At 30.3% G+C, this 24540-nt stretch overlaps 1 pseudogene; it reads right to left on the bottom strand.

The window, feature by feature from the left end:
• Window positions 1-956: 956 nt before the first annotated feature.
• LOC139888331 (kinetochore protein NDC80 homolog) overlaps window positions 957-24540 on the bottom strand; it is a 113094-nt pseudogene continuing 89510 nt past the window's right edge.

The following is a 24540-nucleotide window of genomic DNA, read 5'->3' as shown; positions in this document are numbered from 1 at the left end:
AAATTATGACATGTACGTAATTTTGTGCCAAGTAAATATCACAAATACTTAAAAAAAAAAAAAAAAAATAATGTGTTAAGTCACGCATATATTTATATAAAGAAATTTATTGTGCTACAAATAGTTTAAACTGGAAAAAACCTTAAGATAAAAGGATAAATAAATATGACAAGAAATTGCCTAAACTGTTTGTATATAAGTACAGTATCATTTTAGACTGTTTTATTATACTTTAACTTTAACTTAATTTATTTATATTTATATTTATATATAAGTCTTGGCTATCATAACCCAAAACAAATAATTAAACAAATGCGGGTTCGAATAAAACAGACATAATCCTACCCATTTAGTCAACACCAAACAATGTTTACAGTTTTAATAACCCGTTACCTTTACATCCATTTGATTATTATCCAGCCAGAAGGCTAATAACAATTGATGTGGCAATGATAAATATTAAATAAAAACTGAAATAATAATAATAATATACCTGGAGTGGTTTGAATGGATCGGGTGATACTGTTAAAATGGATTAGGGAATCTTGACCCAATTCCTACTCCACTTTTAACATAAATATAAAATATAAATATAAATCTCGGATCCAATGTCCATTATCCACAATAAACAATGTTTAAGTAATATCTTTTTAGTAATAGGTTAAGAGCCAATTATTAGTTATCACTTATTAGCTCTACATATATATACTAGTAGGGTATATAAAACATTGGGGTTGGATACTTGGATTAGAAAACTACAAATAGCTGCATGTCTAGAGTAATGCAAAATTGGCAAATTGCAAATTGACCAAAAGTAAATAAATACGGAGTAACTGATACCATTCCCATGTTTAAATTCATCAACAAAAATGATTAAAGCAACAAACTATGAAGCAACGAAGAACTTCTATAAATGCCAAAGCGCATAAGCAGGTTTAACAGAGTTTTAAGAGTAACTAAGAATTCGTCCGTGGACGCTTGGGTGAGTTATTTGCAGATTCCCCATTAGTAGATGTTAACGAAGCCTTGTGAATTTCTGCTACAGCAGCAGCAGTTGTTGAAACCGCATCTTTCATTTCAGATATTTTTGAACTAGTGTGCTCTTTGTACTTTGACACTGAATCGACCAATGCCAATAGTTCTTGAGCACACATCTGAAGTTCATCTTCACCTTGCTTTATTGCTTGTTGCAACTTCATTTTGGAACTCTTCACAAATGTATATATATACTTTGTTACAATGTAATGGAAACAACAGAGTTACATAGATAGTATATGCAATTTATATTTTCGGTCATATATCATTCGTATGGCTCAACCGCACTCGCCTACTTTATCAGAGGTGGCAATATGGCCGGTTAGCAGGTCAACATGAAACAGGGACAAAACGGGTATTTTTGGTATGGGTTGAGCTGACCCAGACAACTTTTGTTCAAAGTTGTTAACTTTTTAAGATATCACTTTATCATATGGGATTACAAAGCTCGGTTAAGAAAAACTGATTAGGTTGTTTTACAAAGTAATAGAACATGTTGACAAAACAAAACCTGACCTCAACAAATTCATGAGCTTCCTTTTCGACGGCATTGACCTTTTGAGAATCGGCTTGAAAGTTTTTAACCAACTGTCTAGCTTCCATTGCACACCTGGAGATGTAATCTTCTGTTTCATTCTTAATTGAGTTCAACTGAGTTCCCACCTAATCAAACAATCAGCATAGCATCATTGTAAGAAGAAAAATAATTAGCAAAAATGATATCTAATCCGTATTTATTAGGATACAGTCCTAATTTTCATTTAAAAAGTCCAATTAAATAAATTGCTTCAAACTGTAATCCTTTAATGTCAAACAATATTACATTCACCAGCACCACAAAAAAAACAAAAGTGAATCAGCAAATAAAACTGGTAGTTACTTCATCAATTCGTGACTGAAGCATGGCAATACGATTTCTTTTTTGATCAATCTTTACACCAATCTCACGGGCTTGTTGCTGAAGCTGAATCAAACTTTCCAAATATTCATTTGAAGTTCTCTTTACTTCATCACTTAAGGAACCGAGTACAGGCTTCAATGTTGATTTATAATCAATCCCAAGCACCTCAGAAAGTGTTGTACCTTTGTCATTCAACTGATACACAATATCATTTCCTAGTTTCAACCTAAAATATCAACAAGAAAACCACAAATATCATTATATATATTCTTGCAGCATTATATACTCCCTAACAATATCACAAAACGTTGTTATTTAATACGAGTAACTTATTATAGAACCCTAAATTTACCTCCGGATAGCCTGGTTTCCCTCAATCTGAAGTGCCTCAAGCTCTTTAAGCATTCTCATGATAACACCATTTAAATCCCAACACTTTCCCTCCCATTCGTTCCTCTCAATTTCAACCTCTCCGATATCTCTTTCAACCAACTGCAACTCACTTCTCTGCATCTCTCATATTAATTGCCTGTTCCTCCACTTTCTTCTTTAACTCTTCATTCCCCTCACATATCCTATTCCTTTGCTCAACTTTGATTCTCAATTCCTTTTCTTTTTCTTCCGTTTGCTCATCGACTTTCACCTCGTGTGCCTGCAATTGCTCAATCAAATCATCAAATTTCATCATATCTTTTTCCATCACACTCCTTTCTTCCTCTTTTGATTCCCTTAACGACGGCCCAGTCTTCATATCCTCTAAATTAGCCTCCAACTCCTTCACAGTTTCTGCTAGCATCATCACATTCTCCTCCTCCACCATTTTCGCCTATTATCGGCATTTTACAGACACATAAACCGTAATTATAATAATGAAAAGATATAGTATAAGTAAATAGACAAACAATTTCTATGCATATACCTGTTGTAATTGCTCCATATAACTTTCCCCTTCCCTATTCATAGCCTCATCATCTCCAGTAATAAAATGGAAATAAGTACTCAAACTATAATCGAATATACTATCTCGAAAGATCTGCGAAGAATTTTCGAGATGCTGGTTATACATTGCAAGCTCAACGAGCCAATGAAGCACAGCTAAAACACTAGGAAACGAGTGAGGTGTTCCAGGCGCCTTAAAAGACGATTTATGGATTTTAATCGGACAATTCGAATATTTCAAAAAATCAATCAAATCGTCTTCAATTTTACTGCCAGTCGGATAGTCAAGACGTGCGAGAACGAATTTTAGGGTATCAGTTATGTCTTTGTTGGATGGTAGTGGTTTAAGTTTGAATGAGATCGGAATTGAACAATCGATTAGGTAGGAATTGATGATTGAAATGGCGTGGATTTGGTACGATCGGTTGGTGACGGAGATTGCGGCGGATGCACGGTGGTGGTTGTGACAACCCGGAAATTTCCAACCAAATTTAAACTTTAATCTTTATATGTTTCCGACACGATAAGCAATATTTGTTAAGTTAAATTTCAAGAATTTTAAACTATGTTCATACATTCATTCAACCTTGACCAAGTTCCAACGATTCACGAACCATTAAACGAATATGATTATATATGTATATGTGTATATATATTATAACTTGAAACGTAAACAAAATATTAGATTAAATACTTTATATGATTGTATCTGTTTCAAAATATTTATCAATGGAATTAGAAGATAAGATCAAATGATTGAATTATCAGATATATTGAATTATGATTACAAGTCTCTGTTGAAAGGCCCACGTTGATTTGAGAAATCTTTCCATTTTAACAATATTCGGAAAATGGTAAAGTGATTTATAAATAAGAACAAATTGTCAATCATTGAGAACTAGACAAAGGATAGTGGAAGATTGAATCTCATAAAGACTCGATTGATCTATTTAGTTTCAAACGTACAAAAACGTTTTCAGTTTAAAAAGAACTTTATTATTAAAACGTATATAACTTTTATAAATATCTAGAACCACTTTTGACAACTCATTACTTAACTAGTATGATAAAGATAACGATATTTATATTTTATTTTATATATATAACGATTTAAATTAATATTATATATATTTATACGCGTATTATACGTACATAGTTTTATACTTTTACTATACTTAAACTTTACCTTTACTTTATTTTTACTTTACTTTAACTTTAATAATTCACTTTAATAATTCATACTTTAATAATTCACTTTAATAATTCATACTTTAATAATTCACTTTAATAATTCATACTTTAATAATTCACTTTAATAATTCATACTTTAATAATTCACTTTAATAATTCAAAAATCTATTATAAATAGAATTCAATAGGTTTCATTATTTCATAGAAACTTGAAAATATTTTTCTCTAAACTCTCTCAATCGATTTACATATATATATTTACTCCGTATTATTTCAAGATATTATTAGTATACATAAAATATTACGACGGAGTGCTGTCCGAGTGATTTCGAAATTGTTTTTCGAGTGGGATAGGGTTAAGGAAATTATGGGTTATAGCTATGGAGGTGATTGAGTATGGTTCATGGGTATGCTCGTGAGGTCAATATAGTGTTTATCATTTCCGTTGCATCTACGTACCTTTCCTGCAATATTGAATCTCAATATTGATACGTGAGTACTCATAATTTAACTTTTACATACTAATAGTGTATCCCTGACTAGTGCTCGAGTATTTAGGATTATGCATGCTTGTACTTTTGATATTGCTCTTAGACAGGTTAGGTTGAATGTTGAATTAGTTACACTTGCGGTTGAGATAAGGTATAAGATATGCATGTCCTTGGAAAGCTAGCGAAAAATTAAGAACTTTTCCTTTAGATATCGAATGGTTTCGATGAACGGATTAGAAGTTATAATCAATTGAATTTTCGATATTTTTATTAAAAATGATTATTATTATCGTCGTTTTTATCGTCGTTCTAGTTTTATCTTATTATTATCATTATTATTATCTTTATCAATAAAAGAGATCTATCATTAAAAATTGTTATTTTTTTTATTATTACTATCGTTATTATCGTTAAAGTTATAATTAGTATTATTATTATTATCCAATTATTATTATTATTATTATTATTGGTATTATTATTATTATTATTATTATCATTATTAATATATATATCATTATTTAAAAATGGTTATTGTTATTGTTATTATTATTATTACTATATTATCATTAAGATAATTATTAGTATTATCGTTAATAATGTTATAGTAACTATCATTATTAATATTAGTGTAATTAAAACAAATATTTGTAACACCTAATTATTTTGATTACTATTATTATCATTATTATGAACACGATATAAAAGACGATTAAAAGCTATTAAACGAAACGATTAGGAAATAATGGGTAAGAGTATCATGATGAAATTAAAATGTTATAAGATATTGATTTAGATAAAATTATCGTTCTTATTATTTTTATCATTACTATTATTATTAAAAGTATCGTTAGTATTAAAACTATCATTTTAACAAAAATTATCATTTTAATAGAAATGTCATTGTTACTATAAAATATCATTATTATTATTATTTTAAATAGAATTATTATTTTAAAGATAATATTAAAAATTATCGTAAATATTAAAGTTATCATAATTAGAATTATCGTTTTATCTAATGTCATCTTAGTAATTATAAATATTAATATTTTTATAATAATAATTATTATTACAAAATAATATAACTTTTACTTACTATCATTATAGATATTATTTTATCAAATAAATATGTGATACAAACATATTTTACTACGTGTAATAACTTACTTTAATAATACCTATCATATTATCTTTATGATATTAAATGAACCCTATAAATTTTATTACTTAATATATATATAAGTATATTTTATTATATAAATTTAATATAAAATTTTATTTATTAATAAATAAATTATATTATTTACTCTAATAAATCTTTTAAAAATATTTAAAAATATAAAACAACGATATTTAAACTATATATTAATCATGTATAGATTTTTGGAAATTATTTTGAGTCAAATTTACTTTTGTTGACTTTTGCATATTAGTCTCGAGCATTAGGATTGTGGTACACTATGACTTGACCTAATTTGTTAGACAAATATTGACCAACACATAAATATATATAATTAATTTAGGTTCGTGAATCCGAGGTCAACCTTGCACTTGTTCAATGACGTTATATGTATTTTTACTACGAAATACAGTATGGTGAGTTTCATTTGCCTTTTTACCCTTTATATTTTTGGGACTGAGAATACATGCGCTTTTATAAATGTTTGACGAAATAGACACAAGTAATTGAAACTACATTCTATGGTTGAATTATCGAAATCGAATATGCCCCTTTTTATTAAAGTCTGGTAATCTAAGAATTAGGGAACAGACACCCTAATTGACGCGAATCCTAAAGATAGATCTATTGGGCCTAACAAACTCCATCCAAAGTACCGGATGCTTTAGTACTTCGAAATTTATATCATGTCCGAAGGAGGATCCTGGAATGATAGGGGATATTCTTATATGTATCTAGTTAATGTCGGTTACCAGGTGTTCACCATATGAATGATTATTTTTGTCTCTATGCATGGGACGTATATTTATGAGAACTCGAAATGAAATTCTTGTGGTCTATTAAAATGATGAAAATAAATGATTATGATAAACTAATGAACTCACCAACCTTTTGGTTGACACTTTAAAGCATGTTTATTCTCAGGTGTTAAAGAAATCTTCCGCTGTGCATTTGCTCATTTTAAAGATATTACTTGGAGTCTTTCATAGCATATTTCGAAGAACGTTGTATTCGAGTCATTGAGTTCATCAAAGATTATTATTAAATCAATTTATAGTTGGATAGTGGATATTATGAAATGGTATGCATGTCTGTCAATTTTCGATGTAAAGAAAGATTGTCTTTTAAAAACGAATGCAATGTTTGTAAAATGTATCATATAGAGGTCAAATACCTCGCAATGTAATCAACTATTATGAATCATTTATAATGTATATGAACGGGTCCTTTCAGTGGTTAATACCGGCGGAATGGGCAGAGGAAGGACGGCTGGAGAAAAAACTGATGGAGTTAAGGGGTATCGCTTGTGGGACCCCACTGCCCACAAAGTAGTCATCAGCAGAGATGTTGTCTTTACAGAAGACAAAGATCTTGAAGATGATAGCACTTCAAAAGAAACTATACCGATACAGGTGGGTAATGAATTTCATAAAGATTCTTCTGAAGCAGTACCAGAGCACGATGAAAATCAAGTAGTCATTGATGAAGCTCCAGCGACTCGTATTTCTAATCGGAAAAGAAAACGTCCAGGGTGGCACTCAGATTATATTATGGAAAGCAATGTTGCATATTGTCTTCTAACAGAGGAAGGAGAACCAACAACTCTTCGCGAGGCACTGAAACATTCAGATGCATCTCAGTGGATGACAGCTATGCAGGAAGAAATTGAAGCTCTTCATAAAAATAAAACATGGGAACTTGTGCCATTTGTGCCATTTGTGATGACCCGGGAATTTCCGACCAAATTTAAACTTGAATCTTATATGGTTGCGACACGATAAACAAAGCCTATTAGTTTAAGTCTCAAAAACTTTGAACTGTTTTCATGTATGCAATTACCTGTGACTACTTCAGACGATTCACGAACCTTTAATCGTAAATAGAAATTTAATCGTAAATAGAAATGTAAATATATATAAATAACTATGCATGTAAATAATTATATATTATAAATATATTAATAAACTATTATGTGATTTAGAAAGAAAACTAAAATTTAGTATTTAAAAATGATAAAGAGAATAGATTAAATATACATAATTATTGATTGTATGCTCATTGTAAAGACATTATTTGGAGTCGATCATCGCAATGGAACCAGATGTTGGTGACTTCGTCCAGACGGATTAGGACGGGGTATGACATGTGTGTCATACCCCGTCCTAATCCGTCTGGACGAAGTCACCAACATCTGGTTCCATTGCGATGATCGACTCCAAATAATGTCTTTACAATGAGCATACAATCAATATTATGTATATTTAATCTATTCTCTTTATCATTTTTAAATACTAAATTTTAGTTTTCTTTCTAAATCACATAATAGTTTATTAATATATTTATAATATATAATTATTTACATGCATAGTTATTTATATATATTTACATTTCTATTTACGATTAAAGGTTCGTGAATCGTCGGAAGTAGTCACAGGTAATTGCATACATGAAAACAGTTCAAAGTTTTTGAGACTTAAACTAATAGGCTTTGCTTATCGTGTCGCAACCATATAAGATTCAAGTTTAAATTTGGTCGAAAATTCCCGGGTCATCACAGTACCTACCCGTTAAAGAAATTTCGTCCCGAAATTTGAGTGAGGTCGTCATGGCTAACAATAAATATGTTTTCCTGACGAATATGAGTTGATAAATAGAGTTTTATCATTATTGAATAATACAGATAAAATAATTCGATTATTCGAAGAGCACGAATGAAGTTATCACAAAAAAAAATGAAATGAATAAATGAAGTTTCGTTTAAACTTTTGACGTTGCCTTGGTTGAATTCCGGAATTCAAGGAATTTAAAGAAAATCTTCGAAATCTAAATGAGATATGATTCTTCGGTAAATGAGGAAATTAAGATCTCTATAATTAAATACGGTGATATACCTTGATTACTCTGTCTGATATTTTCATTATAAATTAAACTCTTCCGTTCCATTATTCTCACCATTCCTACACTTTCTTTCTTAGTTCATACATCCAAAAGATTGTGAAATGCTTAATCCTATTCTAATCCTTGATACTTTTCTAATTATCACTTCTGTCATCCTTCTTTTCAATCTTCCACCAGAAGAATCTGTTTACTTCTACTATTACCTTGGGGTGATACTATTCTTAATTATACTGTGTCTTTATATTGATATTCATATTAATATCCATGGTTTGTAACCTCCGTGTTGTTATTGGGCTTTATATTTTCTCTTATACTTTGGATCTCTTTGCCTTTTTATTATCCTCTCGACCTCTAGTAAAGCGAGCAATAGTCCAGAATTCGTAAGTATGGAGTTTCAAATGAACTTAATGTCCTAAACAAGAAGGAACGTAATGGCACGCTTTGATTTGTCAAATTACTAGAATCACTGAGAATAGAACTATCAAGAATATATTTTCTTGATATGTTCAGAAGTTAATCAAAATGAAAGAGTTATGTAACATGACACATGATGACGTTATAATCTGTGAATCATCATGTTCCATTTAGAAACTTAGCATGACTTAATGTAATATAATCACATTGATCAAGTGTCATTATATTATACTAACTCATGCATCAGTTCTCAACATTACTTCAATAACATTCATATTTTAAGCTCGAAAGTTTACAGAATATAGAAACTAACAGTTTCTATATGATGTAACACTGATAGCACGAAGAGATTAATGATTTCAGATAAGAATAGTTATGAAAATATCTTCAGAAATATGGAAGATATTTATAATGAAATATACGATGATATCTTGGAATTTCTAATATCGAAGGATGGTGAAGAAAATTTTTCCGCAAGAGTTTGGAGTCAGAAGTAAGGTATTCGTTAAAGATTTCATCAGAAACAGAATCATCAGGATTCTTAATGTACAAATTTAGTCCTTGTGATTTGTTCAGAGACTCCTTCGTAGTTTGCTCAATGAGTTTTTCAGTTTCAAACTTTTTATGAGCTTTGCCAACATACAATTCTTTATCATCAAACTTCCGATGATTAAGGTCGCTTACGGTTGTCTACGGTTTTTTGCTACTTCATTCAGCTTTTTCAACATTCAGAGTATTGATTTGTAGACTGAGTGCTTTTCAGAATTTCAGAATGAAAGATCATAATTCTAAGAGATAAATGTCATACATATAACTGTTGATGTAGATATGCTGTGAGTTTTCAAAGTACTGATTGCTGATTCCCGGTAATTGGTATGGCAATTCTCGTTACAAGATGTGGATGAGTATATGATAAGGTTTCAACAAATAAATATAATGATTTATCAGAGAGATTTAAGCCAAGAAGCAACGAGGTTGCTGGTACGTCTGCTGGTAATATGGTGGAATATAAAAGGTTCCCTGGTAACAATAAAAGAGCACGCATAAATCAAAGTGATAATAAGGGTATTTCGAACAAAAAATCGAAGTTGACTTGTTGGAGCTGTGACAAAATTTGCTACTTTGAAAGGAATCACCAAGTTATTTTGGGAAATAATAACACTAAAGGAATTAGCACAGATACGTGTTAAACGTTTACTCAGGTTCCGAGAGTTTTTTTTTCCAGGTGCATAACTATATGCATCAATCTTTTCTTCCGTAGATGAAGAGCGGTTGGCTCATCCTCTCGATTGAGGTGTTTTCAAGAATCATGAAAGGTTTGAACGCATATTGTAATCGTCAAGATACAAATGAGGTTTAAGATGAAATCAAGTGGCAAACTTGAAGAAAAATGTTTAGTTTCATATGTTATGATCAATATTTTAATTCATTTTAATTGTCCAATGTTATTAGTCCACAGTCGATAGTCCACAGTTAACAGTACAATAATTCATATTCATATATAGTTTATAATATTCGAATTAATTAATACGTATCGTGACCCGTGTACATGTCTCAGACTCGATCACAACTCAAACTATATATATTATTGTAGAATGAACCTCAACCCTGTATAGCTAACTCCAGCATTACTGCATATAGAGTGTTTATGGTTATTCCAAATAATATATATAGATGCGTCGATATGATATGTCAAAACTTTGTATACGTGTCCCGATATTTAAAGTGCATAAAATAAATAACAGAAATTAAATGACGATAAATAAAACTGCGAGAATTAAAATTGCGATAAATAAAATGCGATAAATAAAATGTAATCAGTTAGCTAGGAACAGTTAGCTAGGATTTTGTTAGCGTGGATTCTTAACAAAATTTCTCATAATTAATCTGTTTGTTTCTAACAAATTTTATTTTGTAAAATGTTTTCTTCATTATGCCACTTGTCAAATTCTGATAGGTCAAAATCCAAATATGAAATTGAATGAAAATAGTTATTCTGTGGTGAAAGGATTCGTATATCTGTGGATGTAAGTAGAATAGTAACTGACTTTTGAATCAGATTCGAAGAATGTACAATGTAACTTATTAATGTGAAATCTAAATATTCCTCGGGTATTACCTACCATTTAAAATATTTTCACCATTGACAGTTTGTACGAAAGAACTTTTAATTACAATCTTTATGAAAAAATATATATGATAATGCTAAAAACGAACATATATTTCATAGCATTATTCCTCAAGAAAGACAAGCTTTTAGTTGCAATTGTTCTATTTACAAGTGATATTCGTTTAAATAATAAAAGGTGAAGACAAAAGACAGATTCGACGAATTGAAGACGCAAACGACCAAAAAGCTCAAAAGTACAAAATACAATCAAAGAGGTTCCAATTATTGATAAGAAACGTCTCGAAATTACAAGAGTACAAGATTCAAAACGCAAAGTACAAGATATTAAATTGTACGCAAGGACGTTCGAAAATCCGGAACCGGGACCGGAGTCAACTCTCAACGCTCGACGCAACGGACTAAAAATTACAAGTCAACTATGCACATAAATATACTATAATATTTAAATAATTCTTATAATTATTTAATATATTATATTATTTATAAAACCGTCGGCAGAAGAAAACAACCAAAAATGAGCCTCCCCAGCTGGCCATGCGATCGCATGGCCTGGAAGGCATAAATCCATGCGATCGCATGAGCCCCAGTTCCAGCCCACATGCCTATAAAAATCGAGCTTTGGTGCACCAAAAATAATCTATCTTTCTCTTCTCTCCATATATACGTAAAATATATATTTATAATTTATATTTTAATTTTAATTTTAATTATAATTCTAATAATAAGGGTATGTTAGCGAATATTGTAAGGGTGTAAGTCGAAATTCTGTCCGTGTAACGCTACACTATTTTTAATCATTGTAAGTTATGTTCAACCTTTTTACATTAATGTCTCGTAGCTAAGTTATTATTATGCTTATTTAATCCGAAGTAATCATGATGTTGGGCTAATTACTAAAATTGGGTAATTGGGCTTTGTACCATAATTGGGGTTTGGACAAAAGAACGACACTTGTGGAAATTAGACTATGAGCTATTAATGGGCTTTATATTTGTTTAACTAAATGATAGTTTGTTAATGTTAATATAAAGATTTACAATTGGGCGTCCCTATAAATTACCATATACACTCAATCGGACACGATGGGGGGGTATTTATATGTATGAATAATCGTTCATTTAACCGGACACGGGAATGGATTAATAGCCACTAGAATAATCAAAACAGGGGTGAAATTATGTACAAAGGACACTTGGTATAATTGATAACAAAATATTAAAACCTTGGGTTACACTCAGTCGACATCCTGGTGTAATTATTAAACAAAGTATTAAAATCTTGTTACAGTTTAAATCCCCAATTAGTTGGAATATTTAACTTCGGGTATAAGAATAATTTGACGAGGACACTCGCACTTTATATTTATGACTGATGGACTGTTATGGACAAAAACCAGCCGGACATATTAAATAATCCAGGACAAAGGACAATTAACCCATGGGCATAAAACTAAAATCAACACGTCAAACATCATGATTACGGAAGTTTAAATAAGCATAATTCTTTTATTTCATATTTAATTTCCTTTATTTTATATTTAATTGCACTTCTAATTATCGCACTTTTATTTATTGTTATTGCACTTTTAATTATCGTCCTTTTTAATTATCGCAAGTTTATTTTATCGCACTTTTATTATTCGCAATTTCATTATCGTTATTTACTTTACGCTTAAAATTAAGTCTTGTATTTATTTATTATTTTACATTTGGTTTTAACTGCGACTAAAGTTTTAAAATCGACAAACCGGTCATTAAACGGTAAAAACCCCCTTTATAATAATAATATTACTTATATATATGTTTGTATTTTTATAAAAGTAAACTAATATAGCGTTGAGCTTTGTTTAAAAAAAGATTCCCTGTGGAACGAACCGGACTTACTAAAAACTACACTACTGTACGATTAGGTACACTGCCTATAAGTGTTGTAGCAAGGTTTAAGTATATCCATTCTATAAATAAATAAATATCTTGTGTAAAATTGTATCGTATTTAATAGTATTTCCTGCAAAAATTTAATAGTATTTTATACCACTCCGCTACCACATCAAGTATTTTTGGCGCCGCTGCCAGGGAACTATCTTAAAAGCCGGAAGCGCAACGCTAATATATAAAATAAAATAAAAGATTTTTAGTTTACTTTTATTAAAATTCGTTTTTGTAAAAAAAAAAAACGTTTTAAATATTCGAAAATATAAAAAGAAAAACAAAAATATAAATATTTTTAGGAGTTTGATAAATATTTAAGTTTTATAAAGTTTCTTTGTTTTTATTTTATAAAAACATAAGTTTTATTTAAGTATTTTGTTTTTATTTAAAAACATAAAATATATATATATATATATACATATATATATATATAATTCTAGTTTTAAGATTTTTATTTATAAAATTATAAAATATTTCTATTTAGATATAAGTTTTTATTATATAAATACTCTTATTAAAACAGAAAATTAAAAACAGAAATTAAAAAAAAAATAATAAAAAATAAATAAAGAAAAACGCGTCGAATTTAAATAACCTGTCAGCTGAATTTTGGAACCCCGCGAGTCACGGGGTTTGAAGCTTTGAATACCGCAAGTCGCGGAGACCATCTGACACAGCTGACCAGAACCCTAATCAAGCATTAATTACGGGTAATTATAATAATTATTAATATAAAACCCTAATTATCAATTATTATTAAAATTAAGTTTTATTTTAAAATTTCTTTTTATTTAATTTGTTTTATTTAGTTTAATTAGTTTAATTAAATTGTAAAATTAGTAGTTTTATTAAATAAATAATATAAAAATAATATTTTTATAAAAATTGTACTTTTTACAACTTTTTGTATATTTTTATATTTTATCCCTTTTTAATTGTTTTAGCGTAATATTTGTATTTTTAGCTCATATTTAGTTTTAAACTTAGTTTTTGCCATAGTTATTTTTACTTCTAGATTTTTAGGCTTTGCCGTAGAATTTCTTAAGTGCTTTTTCTTTAGACTAAGATTTAGGTACTTTAGAATTTTGCGACGCCTTTTTAAGTTTTAGTTTCTTTTTAAGTTATTTCCATTTGGGATATAGTTTTTCCTGTAAGCTTTAATATTTTTAAACACCTTTTACTATGTATCAATTATTATTCCAATTAGTAATCTCAATTTGCGATTATAATTTTAAGTTAGTTGTAGTAATAAGGTTAGGTTAGTCAAGTATTTTTAAGTTTTATAAGTTTCTTTAATTTTTCCGTCACCTTTTATTTTTCAACCATTTTTCTTTTTCAACCTTTTTCCGACGAACTCTTTTTCTTTCTTATTTCTCGCTATTCTAGTTTTAGGACATAGATTTTTATTCTACTTCTTATCTAAATTTCTTAAAATTACGAAAATTTATTTTAAGTGGTTAAATTGATAGACATCAAAATTTTCTGGTTCGTAGTAATAGTTGGATTTGTACGTGGACCGGGTTATTGGAGCCAAACAGTCCTCAATTATATTGAGACCAAACGAATCCTGCCCCTCTGCTGCATCTTTTGGCTATTCGAAACGTGGGCAAAATCAGAAAAGTCTATTGATTGGATAACTTATTATAATTTTTCTTTCCTTTTTAAAACTAATAGGATATTCAGTGAATGCACCGAGCAAGACGATCACCACCTTTTGTACGTTCACCACCTGTAACTAGATCAAGACATTTAGCAAATATAACCGCCGTTGATTTTTCTTTAGAATCGTCATCCAGTCAACCAAGTACTTCAGTTCAAATTTCCGATAATCCATTTTTTGAACCCAACCTCACAATTGAGAATCCGGAGAATATTCAGGAACGGTTCGTAGATCCTGAACCATTAAACTTTCCTCCGGAACCACCAATCATTTAAACAGAGATTGTTGAGGAACGAACCATTAAATCAGAATCCTCTAGTGATTCCGATTCAACAAATTCAATTATGGAGAATCTGGAACCTTTAAGTATGGAAGACCGAATGAGAGCTAAACGCACTGGCCAAGGTCACGCAATTACTCATCCAGACATTAATGCGCCAGATTATGAAATCAAAGGACAAATTTTACACATGGTGACTAATCAATGCCAATTCAGTGGTGCGCCGAAGGAAGATCCAAATGAACATCTACGTACCTTTAATAGGATCTGCACACTATTTAAAATCCGAGAAGTGGAGGATGAACAGATATATCTCATGTTATTTCCCTGGACTTTAAAGGGAGAAGCCAAAGATTGGTTGGAATCGTTACCTGAAGGGGCGATCGATACATGGGATGTTTTAGTTGACAAATTTCTTAAACAATTCTTTCCTGCATCTAAAGCCGTAAGACTTCAAGCAGAAATTGTTACGTTTACACAAAAACCGAATGAAACTCTATATGAGGCATGGACTAGATATGGAAAGTTATTAAGAGGATGTCCGCAACATGGTTTAGACACCTGTCAAATAGTACAAATATTCTACCAAGGATGCGACATCACTACAAGAAAAGACATAGATATAGCAGCTGGTGGTTCTATTATGAAGAAAACCGAAACTGATGCTTACAAAATTATTGATAACACTGCTTCCCACTCACATGAGTGGCACCAAGAAAAAGATATCGTTAGATCATCTAAAGCAGCTAGAGCCGATTCTAGCCATGACTTAGATTCCATTTCTGCAAAGATAGATGCTGTGGAAAGACGAATGGAAAAGATGACTAAGGATATTCACTCAATACGAATTAGTTGTGAGCAGTGTGGAGGACCACATTTGACAAAAGATTGTCTCAGTATTGAATTAACAATGGAACAAAGAGAGAATATTTCATACATAAACCAAAGGCCTGGAAATAATTATCAGAATAATTATCAACCGCCAAGACCGATTTACAATCAAAACCAGAATTATAACAGAAATATTCCATACAACAACCAACAAGGTCCTAGCAATCAACAAGTATCCAATAATAATTACAATCAGCAAAGACCGAATTTTCAAAACAAACCACCACAACAAACCGATGATAAAAAGCCGAATTTAGAAGATATGATGACGAAGCTAGTTGAAACTCAAACGCAGTTTTTCACATCTCAGAAACAAACTAATGAACAAAATGCTCAAGCATTTAGAAATCAACAAGCTTCTATTCAAAATCTAGAACAAGAAGTGAGTAACCTAGCAAGGTTAATAGGTGAAAGAAAACCAGGAAGTCTACCTAGTGATACAAATGCCAACCCCCGGAATGAAACAGCTAAAGCTATTACCACAAGAAGTGGTACAACACTTAAACCACCTGAAATACCTGTAACTTCTGATGAAACTATTCCTACTCCACAAGAACCACAACCTGATCAAGATAAGGAAAAAGAACCGGTAGTTGAAAAGGTTAATGAAGATAACACAGTTAAGTATAAACCTTATGTTAAACCATACCAACCACCACTTCCTTATCCGAGTAAAATGAAGAAAGAAAAACTTGAAGCCGAGCAATCCAAATTCTTGGATATGTTTAAACAGATAAATGTAAATCTTCCTTTCATTGATGTGATTTCAGGAATGCCTAGATATACTAAATTCTTGAAAGATCTAATCTCAAATAGAAAGAAAATGGAAGAACTCTCGGCTGTTACTATGAATGCTAATTGTTCAGCAGTGCTGTTGAATAAGATACCAGAAAAACTATCTGATCCAGGAAGTTTCACAATTCCATGTTTTCTGGGTAGTCTTAGTTCAATAGAAGCATTGGCAGACTTAGGTGCTAGTATAAATCTAATGTCGTATTCACTATACGCTAAACTAGACCTTGGAGAATTGAAACCAACCAGAATAAGCATACAACTAGCCGATAGATCAATAAAATATCCTAGAGGGATAATGGAGAACATGCTAGTTAAAGTTGGTACTTTAGTATTTCCAGTAGATTTTGTTGTTCTGGACATGGAAGAAGATTCTCAAGTTCCTCTCATATTAGGAAGACCATTCTTAAACACGGCTAAAGCAATGATAGACGTGTTCGGTAAGAAACTGACCCTAAGTATAGAGGATGAGAGTGTTACCTTTTCAGTTGATAGAGCAATGCAACAACCACAATCTGCAGATGATACATGTTATTATATTCAAACTATAGATGCACATGCAGAATTATTAGAAGAATTTCCAGAATTACAAGGAACAGGAGAATGTTCTTTAGGAGAAGGTAATGAACCAATTGATGAAGCTGAAATGTTAGCTACACTTATAGCTAATGGATATGAACCAACAACAGAAGAAATTCAAATGCTAAAAGAAGAAGACAGATATCGATATAAATCATCGATAGAAGAACCTCCGAAATTAGAATTAAAGCCACTTCCAAACCATTTGGAATACGCTTATTTACATGGTGAATCTGAATTACCTGTAATAATATCGTCTTCTCTTACTGAAAATGAGAAATCACAACTCATTTCTGTGTTGAAAGCTCATAAACCAGCCATTGCATGGAAGATTCATGATATTAAAGGAATAAGTCCTTCGTATTGCACACATAAAATCCTTATGGAAGAAGGTCATAAAACGTATGTGCAACGCCAACGAAGACTAAATCCTAATATGCAAGATGTAGTTAAGAAAGAGATTATTAAACTGCTAGATGCAGGTCTAATTTATCCAATCTCTGATAGTCCATGGGTAAGCCCAATTCAATGCGTACCTAAGAAGGGTGGCATGACTGTCATTACAAATGAGAAAAATGAGCTTATTCCTACTAGGACTGTAACAGGATGGCGTGTGTGTATTGATTATAGAAAATTAAATGACGCCACTAGAAAAGATCACTTTTCCTTACCTTTCATTGATCAAATGTTGGAAAGATTAGCCGGAAATAGTTACTATTGTTTTCTAGATGGATTTTCCGGATATTTTCAAATTCCAATAGCACCCGAAGATCAAGAGAAAACCACATTCACGTGCCCTTATGGTACTTTTTCTTACAAACGCATGCCATTTGAACTTTGTAACGCCCCTACAACCTTTCAAAGGTGTATGATGGCGATTTTTCACGACATGATAGAAGAATGCATGGAAGTTTTCATGGATGACTTTTCAGTCTTCGGTGATACATTTAAATCATGTCTAGTTAATCTTGAACGAATGCTTCTTAGATGCGAACAATCAAATCTAGTTCTTAATTGGGAGAAATGCCATTTCATGGTTAAAGAAGGCATCGTTCTTGGACATAAAATTTCAAAAGAAGGAATTGAAGTGGATAGAGCTAAAGTAGATGTAATTGCTAAACTTCCACATCCCACCAATGTTAGAGGAGTTAGGAGTTTTCTAGGGCATGCCGGTTTTTACCGACGTTTCATAAAAGATTTTTCTAAAATTGCCACTCCTATGAATAAACTCCTAGAAAAGGATGCTCCATTCATCTTTTCAGATGAGTGTATCAAATCTTTTAATATTCTTAAAGAAAAACTCACTAATGCACCGATCATGATAACACCAAATTGGAATCTACCATTTGAACTAATGTGCGATGCAAGTGATTTTGCAATGGGAGCCGTTTTAGGACAAAGGATTGAAAAACGATTTCAACCTATATATTATGCTAGTAAGACGTTACAAGGAGCACAAACGAACTATACAACTACTGAAAAAGAATTTACAAACTCTCTCATTTGTTCATTTTGAGCATCAAGTTCTTCGAGTTTGATTTTCATATAATCTAAAGAATTTTCAGGCACATAATTTTCCTCGTCTACTGGTTGTTGAGTTTAGATATATTCTTTGGAATAATCCCAATTAGAATTGTATTCCTCATAATCATTCCATTCAGGTTCCATGGGTGCGTAATTTTCCATAGGAACGTAATAATAACATTCCCATGTTGAATGATAATCTCCACAGATTTCACAACCAGTTATTGTTTCGTCATTCGTGATCCAAGATTGACTGAACGAATTGTCATCAACACCCGTTTGAGAGTATTGATTAAATTGATTTCAGATGTCATAAAGAGTTTCCAAAATATTCTCGAGATTTTCCATAATGCGCTTATTACCAAATTTTAGCTACAATGTGGTGCATTTACTTAATTATCCTATTAGTTATAAAAATAAAAATTATATAAGTTATCAAATTAATAAACTTTTCTGCTTTTGCCCACGTTTTGAATAGCCAATAGATGCAGCAGGGAGCCAGAACCCTTTAAATCGGAAGCTCACAACTCAGCCACTAACAAATTCAACTATTACTACGAAGCAGAAAATTTAGATGTCTATCAATTTAACCGCTTAAAATAATTTTTCGTTGAAATTTTAAAGAAATTATAGAGAAGAAATAGAGAAAATTCTAAGTCCAAAAAACAAGATCGTCGAGAAATAAGGAAGAAAAATAATACGCGTCGAAAAACGTTGAAAAATAAAATAATAAAGAAAAATGTCAAAACTTAAAAGTCTAAAAATTATATCTAAAAAGTTGCGCCTAAATGTCTAAAGGTAAATGCAATTTTATTCAGAAAACGGCAATTACTTAAAGGCACTAAAATCTATTTAAAACTAAAGCGAAAAACGGCTTCGCAAAATTCCAAAGCGCCTAAATCTTAATCTAAAGAAAAAACACTTAAGGGATTTTACGGCAAAGCCTAAGAATCTATACATATAAAATAACTACGGAAAAACTAATTTTAAAACTAATTGCGAACATAAAATATACAAAATATTATGATTACACTAAATAAAAGGATACAAATTATAAAAAGTGATAAAATTACTTATTTTTATAAAAATATTATTTTTATATTTATTTTATAATAGTATTAATTTTTATATATAAATAAAACTAATTAAAATTAATTATTACTAATTAATTAAAATTAAAACTAAATATTAAATTAATAAAACTAATTAGGGTTTTAAAAATAATAATAATTAATATACTCCGTATTAAATGCGATTAGGGTTCCGTGGTCAGGTCTACCAGGGCGGCTCAGCGAGTCGCGGTGATCCGTACCAGAAAACCTCCGCAAGTCGCGGAGATTGAAAAACGTGTTTTTTTTTAAATTTTATATTGTTTTTCTAAAATGATATATAAATATATTTATACAAAAATAAATTAAAACTATAGCGTTTCGCCGATTTCCCCGACAGCGGCGCCAAAAATTTGATGTCGTAGCGTGGGGGTACGAAATAGTTTATATTTTACTAGGAAAAACTATTAAATACGATACAATTTTACACAAGATATTTATTTATTTATAGAATGGATATACTTAAACCTTGCTACAACACTATAGGCAGTTTACCTAATCGTAGAGTAGTATAGTTTTTAGTAAGTCCGGTTCGTTCCACAGGGAGCGGGCTTATTGCACACTATATTTTTAAACAACTATATTTGTACAAAATATATATAATTATATATAATAATATATAAAAGGGGGTTTACCGTTTAATGACCGGTTTGTCGATTTATATTTTAAGCGAAGCGTATAGTAAATGACGATATTTAAATAACAATATAAAATAAATAACAATAATTAAAATGACAATAAATAAAAGTACGAGGAAATATGAAATAAAATATATTATGCTTATTTAAGCTTCCGTAACCATGATGTTTGACGTGTTGATTTTAAGTTTTATGCCCATGGGTTAATTGTCCTTTGTCCTGGATTATTTAATATGTCCGTCTGGTTTTTGTCCATAACAGTCCATCAGTCATAAATATAAAGTGCGAGTGTCCTCGTCAAATTATCCTTATACCCGAAGTTAAATATTCCAACTAATTGGGGACTTAAACTGTAACAAGGTTTTAATACTTTGTTTAATAATTACACCAGGATATCGACTGCGTGTAACCCAAGGTTTTAATACTTTGTTATCAATTATGCCAAGTGTCCTTGTACATAATTTCACCCCTGTTTTAATAATTCCATAGACTATTAATCCATTCCCGTGTCCGGTTAAATGAACGATTATTCGTGCATATAAATACCCTGCCCATCGTGTCTGATCGAGTGTATATGGTTATTTATAGGGACGTCCAATTGTAAATCTTTATATTAAAATCATATCTCGTTCTAGCAAAAACGGTGGTCTATACCGACCATTCTGCTCTTAGATACCTATTTTCAAAACAAGATGCTAAACCAAGATTAATCCGTTGGATCTTACTCTTACAAGAGTTTGATATTGAAATCCGAGATAAAAGAGGAGCAGAAAATCTCGCCGCTGATCATCTTTCTCGTCTTGAAAATCCTGAATTAGAAGTTCTAAATGAATCAGCCATACAAGACAACTTTCCTGATGAATATCTATTGAAGATAGATTATAAAGAAATCCCATGGTTTGCAGACTATGCAAATTATTTAGTATGTGGATTCCTTGAAAAAGGATTATCGTACCAAAGACGAAAGAAATTCTTCAGTGATATTGATAATGCTAAAAACGAACATATATTTCATAGCATTATTCCTCAAGAAAGACAAGCTTTTAGTTGCAATTGTTCTATTTACAAGTGATATTCGTTTAAATAATAAAAGGTGAAGACAAAAGACAGATTCGACGAATTGAAGACGCAAACGACCAAAAAGCTCAAAAGTACAAAAGACAATCAAAAAGGTTCCAATTATTGATAAGAAACGTCTCGAAATTACAAGAGTACAAGATTCAAAACGCAAAGTACAAAATATAAAATTGTACGCAAGGACGTTCGAAAATCCGGAACCAGGACTAGAGTCAACTCTCAACGCTCGACGCAACGGACTAAAAATTACAAGTTAACTATGTATATAAATATAATATAATATATAATTAATTATATTAATTATATATATATTATATTTATAAATAAAAACCGTCGGCAGAGAAAGACTCCAAGATATGAGCTGGAATTTCAAACTCCGCGACTTGCGGAGTTTGAAGGCAAAATTCACCGCGAGTCGCGGAGCCCCAAAAATCGAAATTCCCTATAAAGCCAACCGAATTCTGATCACAATTCATATCTTTTTCTTCTCTTATCATACGTAAAATTTATATATATATATATATAATTTATATTTTAATTTTAATTTTAATTCTAATAATAAGGGTATGTTAGCGAATATTGTAAGGGTGTAAGTCGAAATTCTGTCCGTGTAACGCTACGCTATTTTTAATCATTGTAAGTTATGTTCAACCTTTTTATATTAATGTCTCGTAGCTAAGTTATTATTATGCTTATTTAAAACGAAGTAATCATGATGTTGGGCTAATTACTAAAATTGGGTAATTGGGCTTTGTACCATAATTGGGGTTTGGACAAAAGAACGACACTTGTGGAAATTAGTCTATGGGCTATTAATGGGCTTTATATTTGTTTAACTAAATGATAGTTTGTTAATGTTAATATAAAGATTTACAATTGGGCGTCCCTATAAATTACCATATACACTCGATCGGACACGATGGGAGGGGTATTTATATGTACGAATAATCGTTCATTTAACCGGACACGGGAATGGATTAATAACCACTAGAATAATTAAAACAGGGGTGAAATTACATTCAAGGGTAATTGGTGTAATTGTTAACAAAGTAGTAAAACCTTGGTTTACACGCAGTCGATAACCTGGTGTATTCATTAAACAAAGTATTAAAACCTTGTTACAATTCGAATCCCCAATTAGTTGGAATATTTAACTTCGGGTATAATAATAATTTGACGAGGACACTCGCACTTTATATTTATGACTGATGGACTATTATGGACAAAAACCAGACGGACATATTAAATAATCCAGGACAAAGGACAATTAACCCATGGGCATAAAACTAAAATCAACACGTCAAATATCATGATTACGGAAGTTTAAATAAGCATAATTCTTTTATTTCATATTTAATTTCCTTCATTTTATATTTAATTGCACTTCTAATTATCGCACTTTTATTTATTGTTATTTAATCGCACTTTTAATTATCGTACTTTTTAATTATCGCAATTTTATTTTATCGCACTTTTATTATTCGCAATTTCATTATCGTTATTTACTTTACGCTTTAAATTAAGTCTTTTATTTATTTAATATTTTACATTAGGTTTTAACTGCGACTAAAGTCTTAAAATCGACAAACCGGTCATTAAACGGTAAAAACCCCCATTTATAATAATAATATTACTTATATATATATTTGTATTTTTATAAAAGTAAACTAATATAGCGTTGAGCTTTGTTTAAAAATTTCCCTGTGGAACGAACCGGACTTACTAAAAACTACACTACTGTACGATTAGGTACACTGCCTATAAGTGTTGTAGCAAGGTTTAAGTATATCCATTCTATAAATAAATAAATATCTTGTGTAAAATTGTATCGTATTTAATAGTTTTTCCTAGTAAAATATAAACTATTTCGTATACACCTCGCATAACATCAAGTATTTTTGGCGCCGCTGCCGGGGACTTATCGTAAAAGCCGGAAGCGCAACGCTAATATAAAAAAAAAAAAGATTTTTAGTTTACTTTTATTAAAAATTCGTTTTTGTAAAAATACGTTTTAATTATTCAAAAATATAAAAAGAAAAACAAAAATATAAGTATTTTTAAGATTTTGTTAAATATTTAAGTTTTATAAGTTTCTTTATTTCTATTTTAGTTTATAAAAATATAAGTTTTATTAACTATCTTTTATTTATAGAAAAAAATTAAAAACAGAAAATAAAAAAAAAATAATAAAAGAAAAAAACGCGTCGATTCAAACTGTGCCAGAATTGAATTTCTGAACCCCGCGACTCGCGGGGTTTTCTTCATTAATTACCGCGACTCGCGGAGCTTCTCTGACAGGCGACAGAAGCCCTAATTGAGCATTAATTACGGGTATTAATTAATTATTATTATTATTTAACCCTAATTATTATTATTATTATTATTAGTTTTATTTTAAGATTTACTTTTTATTTAATTTGTTTTATTTTGTTTAAATTAGTTTTATTAAATTGTAAAATTAGTAATTTTATTAAATAAATAATATAAAAATAATATTTTTATAAAAATTGTACTTTTTACAACTTTTTGTATATTTTTATATTTTGTCCCTTTTTAATCGTTGTAGCATAATATTTGTATTTTTCTCTCATATTTAATTTTAAACTTAGTTTTTGCTATAGTTATTTTTACTCCTAGATTTTTAGGCTTTGACGTAGAATTCCTTAAGTGCTTTTTCTTTAGACTAAGATTTAGGTGCTTTAGAATTTTGCGACGCCTTTTTAAGTTTTAGTTTCTTTTTAAGTTATTTCCATTTGGGATTTAGTTTTTCCTGTAAGCTTTAATATTTTTAGACCTTTTACTATGTATCAATTATCATTCCAATTAGTAATTTCAATTTGCGATTATAATTTTAAGTTAGTTGTAGTAATAAGGTTAGG

The sequence above is a fragment of the Rutidosis leptorrhynchoides genome, chromosome 2, assembly GCF_046630445.1.
Source record: "Rutidosis leptorrhynchoides isolate AG116_Rl617_1_P2 chromosome 2, CSIRO_AGI_Rlap_v1, whole genome shotgun sequence".
In the NCBI taxonomy this organism is placed as follows: domain Eukaryota; kingdom Viridiplantae; phylum Streptophyta; class Magnoliopsida; order Asterales; family Asteraceae; genus Rutidosis; species Rutidosis leptorrhynchoides.
This window is presented reverse-complemented; position numbering and strand designations above follow the sequence as displayed.